Source organism: Trachurus japonicus, chromosome 16 (genome assembly GCF_045865225.1).
Source record: "Trachurus japonicus isolate A0001 chromosome 16, Traja_1.0".
Taxonomy (NCBI): Eukaryota; Metazoa; Chordata; class Actinopteri; order Carangiformes; family Carangidae; genus Trachurus; species Trachurus japonicus.
This window is the reverse complement of record NC_140922.1, coordinates 3,913,814-3,919,299: the sequence shown is the minus strand read 5'-3', so window position 1 is coordinate 3,919,299 and position 5,486 is coordinate 3,913,814.

Genomic DNA, 5,486 nt, shown 5'->3' with positions numbered 1-5,486 from the left:
ATTAAAGCCGCAAGCGGCTATGACGGGCCCTCGCTCCACGCCACTCGGCGTCCCCGCTACCCCCGGGCCGCTCTTCGAAAACCCCCGCGCGCAACCGGACGTGGGCGGCTGCGTCGAGGGCGGTCCCCTCGTCGAACACGTGACGTTTCGAGCAAAACGGACAACGTACGATGGAGTTACGGCAGGTTTACGGTTCGTCCACCAGGGGGGCGGTAACGGGATGTGGGCCGTTGCGTACGGGGTCGTGACCTCATCACACATGTGAAGTTTCGAGCCGATCGGACAATGTCGATGCAAAACGCGACATTTCCTGTGTCCACAAGGGGGCGTCTTGAGCGAGCTAGCGTACGATCAAATGGAGGCGTAGAAGGCCGGCCCCTGATCATGTACTGAAATTTTGAAGTGACTACGACCAAGTATGTGGGCGTGGAAGGCAAACGTAATAGCATGGCGACTAAACGAGCAGTTGGCCAACTTTGTCGCCCCTAGCAGCCACGCCGTTTCACGTAGAGAAAAGCTTTTTAATAGTGTTTGACCAGCTCGGTCTCCTGATGATCTGTAGCGAATATGAAGTCAATCGGGCAAAATCCGTGGGAGGTGGCAGTTCACGATGGAGCGCTATTCCTGTCGCCGCCACAAGGGGGCCATTAGCCGTAGCGTCATAGCGTTCACGAAATACCTTCACCAACTTGTTCGGCATGTTTTAGAAGTGGAATGAAGTTGATGGGGGCAACTATGTATTTTTTAATGAATTTTAGCGCACTTCCTGTTACCACCGGGGGGCGCTATGAGTGACGTAGGAAAATAATATGTCGGATCGTTCAGGGTCACGCCATCATCATGTGCACCAAGTTTGAAGCTGCTGCGATCAAATCTGTGGGCGTGATAGCATTTAAACCTTTTTAGCTGAATTCGGGAACTTGGCCGTGCCCTAGTAGCCACACCCTTTGACCTACACACCTGCGGAGCACAAGCCGTAATCAGCTCAGTCTGGAGATGTTCCGTGCCCAATTTGAAGTCAATCGGGCGAACTCCCTCGGAGGAGTTCGTTTTGCGTCAAAGAAATGCTAACCAAAATGGCCGACTTCCTGTTGGGTTTAGGGCGTGGCTCCAATTCAATTTTTGGTAAGTTTGGGTATGATACACGTGTGTGTCGAGTTTCGTATGTGTACGACAAAGTAAGCGAAATTTGTCTATGGAGAAATTCGGAAAAACTTCTAGGGGGCGCTATTGAGGCATTTAGCCACGCCCATGGGAAACGACTCTATCCGCTGAAAGAGCTCGCCATTCTTGACCCGTGGATGAAATTTCGTGAGGACACGACTTCGTTAAAGCCACGAAAAAGGCAAACGTAATTGTACGATAAAAAATCGTCAGTCGCCGCGGCGGCACACGGACGCCCTTCGTCGTATCTTCACAGCGTTCATAATGTAGCTTCAGCAACTGGTTCTGCATGTATTAGAAGTGGAATGAAGTTGATCGGGCGAAGTATGGATTTTTTATGAATTTTTGCGTACTTCCTGTTACCACCGGGGGGCGCTATGAGCCAGGCAGGAAGTCGATACATCAAAACGTTCAGGGAGGAGCCATCGTCATCTCCTTTGAATTTCAAGTGGCTACGACGAAGTATGTGCACGTAAAAGGCAAACGAAATTTAAATTGGGATGATACACATTCGCCGCGGCGGCACACGGACGCCGTTGCTCGTAGGGTCAAAGCGTTCATGATGTAGCTTCACCATCCGGGTCTGCATGTACTAGAAGTGTAACGAAGTCGATTTGGTCAACTACGTATTTTTAACGAATTTTTGTACGTTTCCTGTTACCACCGGGGGGCGCTATGAGCGACGTCGGCAAATAATATGTCGGATCGTTCAGGGTCTCGCCATAGATTTTTGCACCAAGTTTGAAGCGTCTACGATCAAGTATGTGGGCATGAGAGCCGTTCGTATTTACATGGCGAGCACCGAAACAGTCGCCAAACTTCGGGGCACGCCAGAGGCCAAGCGCTTTGAGCTACAGACCTGCGGAGCACAAGATAAGCTCAGCTAGGTCTGACGATGTTCTGAACCCAATTTGGAGCCGATCGGGCGTAACCCCTAGGAGGAGTTCGTTTTGCGTAAACGAAATTTGAACCAAAATGGCCGACTTCCTGTTGGGTTTTGGGCTTCGCCATAAGAGGATTTTTTGTTCATCTCGCATTGATAAATATGTCTGCCGACTTTGGTCCGCTTTCGTTAACGTCATTTTTTTCCCTATGGGTTTTTGAAAAGTTTGTAGGGGGCGCTATTTTGCCATTTGGCCACGCCCACATGCGAGACCACCACTCAACGCTAAGTTGCCACAGGCCCCACGTGCGTGCAAAATTTCGTCCGTTTCCCGGCTTGGGAAAGGGGTCGAAATGGCGTTCGAAGTGGCATAATAATAATAATTAAAGCCGCAAGCGGCGATGATCGGCCCTCGCTCGACCCATGCGACCGCGGGGGCCTGAGGCGTGCGGGGGCCGTGGCGCGAAGCGAGAATGGCGAAAAAGCGCTGCGGGAGCGGAAAAACGCAACGTGCGGTTCGTCCACTAGGTGGCGCTACGAAGCCAGAAGCGGGTAGCGGCGTTCAGGAGCTGACCGGGATCAAGCACCTGAAGTTTGATGTGAATCGGACAATGTAAATGTAAAACAGGTCACTTCCTGTTACCACCAGGGGGCGCATTTGTATGAATCCAGATGTGGGTGGGTGTGTTCAGGGGCGGAGTGTCATCACACGTGTAACATTTGAAGTCGATTTGACAATGTAAGTGTAAAGCAGGTCACTTCCTGTTACCACCGGGGGGCGCATTTGTATGAAGCCAGATGTGGGTAGGTGTGATCAGGGGCTGACCGGGATGAAATCTGTAAAATTGGAGGTCGATTGGACATTGTAAGTGTAAAGCAGGTCACTTCCTGTTACCACCGGGGGGCGCATTTGTATCAATCCAGATGCGGGTAGGTGTGATCAGGGGCTGACCAGGATCACATGTGTTAAATTAGAAGAAAATCGGACAATGTAAGTGTAAACCAGGTCACTCTGACCACCGGGGGCGTATTTGTATTAGGTTTGTTCAGTGGCTGACTGGCATCACCCATGGTAAATTAGAATTGAATCTGCTCATGTAAGTGAATGCAACAATAAAGCAGGTCACTTTCTGTTACCACCGGGGGGTGTACATGGGAAGTTTTATACATCAAAACGTTCAGGGCGGAGCCATCGTCATTCACAGCAACATTGAAGTTGATAGGATTAAGTATGTGGGCGGAGCATCCGCTCGAAGGTGAAATGGCGAGCAAACAAAAAGGCGCCAAACTTGACAAGGCCGCAGAATCCACGCCCTTTGACCTAGGAGACTTGCAGAGCACAACTTTTAATCAGCATGGTATCTCGCTGGTCTGTAGCCAATTTGAAGTTGATCGGACAAAATCTGTGGGCGGAGTTAACTTGTTTATGTAAAAAAAGTCACTTCCTGTTACCACCGGGGGGCGCATTGAGCAAAGTGGGATATTGATATATCGGGCGAATCAGGGACTCACTGCCGTAATTGCAATTCAAGTTTGAAGTTGATAGGATAAAGTATGTGGGCGTGACAGCCAACCGAATTTGGATGGCGTTCGAGCCCAACTTTGGCGCCCACCAGAAGCCACGCCCTTTGACGAATCGAGCTACGGAGCACAATCTTTACTCAGCTCGGTCAGAAGATGTTGTCTATCAAATTTGGAGCGTGTCGGGCGAATCGTTTTGGACGAGTTAATTTGGCGCCAAAAACGACCAATTCAAAATGGCCGACTTCCTGTTGACATTTCACCATGACATTAAGAGGCTTTTTTGTATATCTGGGTATGGTACATATGTGTACCGAATTTCGTCCGTCTAGGCCAAAGTGACCCAATTTCCCTATGGGCTTTTTTGAACTTTGTAGGGGGCGCTATTTCGCCATTTCGTGTCGGACATGCGCGAGCAGCACAAAATATCGAATTTCGGAAGAAGCCGGACGTCCGGCAAAAAGTTCACGCATTTTTGAGTTGGGGAAAGGGGCGAAATTGGGGTTTGAAGGCGGAGAAGAATAATAATAATTAAAGCCGCAAGCGGCGATGACGGGCCCTCGCTCACCCATGCGACCGCGGGGCCTGAGGCACGCCGGGGATGTGGCGCGAAGGTGAAAGGGAGAAAAAACCAGGAAGGAGGCAAAAAAAAAGTAATATTTCGTTCATCCACTAGGGGGCAGTAATGGGATGCGTGCAGGTGTGTTCAGGGTCAGTCCCTCATCACACATGTGAAGTTTGGAGTGAATCGGACAAAGCATGAGGGAGTTATGAGCAGTTAATGGTTCGTCCACTAGGGGGCAGTAATGGTATGCGTGCAGGTGTGTTCAGGGTCAGTCCCTCATCACACATGTGAAGTTTGGAGTGAATCGGACAAAGCATGAGGGAGTTATGAGCAGTTAATGGTTCATCCACTAGGGGGCAGTAATGGGATGCGTGCAGGTGTGTTCAGGGTCAGTCCCTCATCACACATGTGAAGTTTGGAGTGAATCGGACAAAGCATGAGGGAGTTATGAGCAGTTAATGGTTCATCCACTAGGGGGCAGTAATGGTATGCGTGCAGGTGTGTTCAGGGTCAGTCCCTCATCACACATGTGAAGTTTCGTGGAAATCGGACAAAGCATGAGGGAGTTATCAGCAGTTAAAGGTTCGTCCACTAGGGGGCAGTAATGGGATGCATGCAGGTGTTTTCAGGGTCAGTCCCTCATCACACATGTGAAGTTTCGTTGAAATCGGACAAAGTATGAGGGAGTTATCAGCAGTTAAAGGTTCGTCCACTAGGGGGCAGTAATGGGATGCGTGCAGGTGTGTTCAGGGTCAGTCCCTCATCACACATGTGAAGTTTCGTGGAAATCGGACAATGTTGATGTAAAATATGGCACTTCCTGTTTCCACTAGGGGGCGAAAGGAGTGAGATCGCTTACGACCATATAGAAACGTTGAGGTCGTGACCCTGGACCTGTGTACCAATTTTCATGTTGATACGAGTTCAATAAAGCCACCCAAAGGGCAAACGTATTGTCATGGCGAGGAATGATAGCCACGCCCCCACACGGACGCCATTACTCGTAGCTTCACAGTCTTCATAATGTAGCTTCACCAACTGGTTCTGCATGTTTTAGAAGTGGAATGAAGTTGATGGGGCAAAGTATGTACATTTTCCAAATTTTAGTCCACTTCCTGTTACCACCGGGGGGCGCTATGAGTTACGTGGGAAGTTAATATATCGGGACGTTCAGGGCGGAGCCATCATCATGTCCAGCAAGTTTGAAGTTGATTGGATGAAGTATGTGGGCGTGAGAGCCACTCGTATGGACATGGCGAGCACGCCAAAGTGAATTGAGCGCTGACAGCCACGCCCTTTGACCTACGGACTCACGGAGCACAAGATAAGCTCAGCTAGGTCTGGAGATGTGGT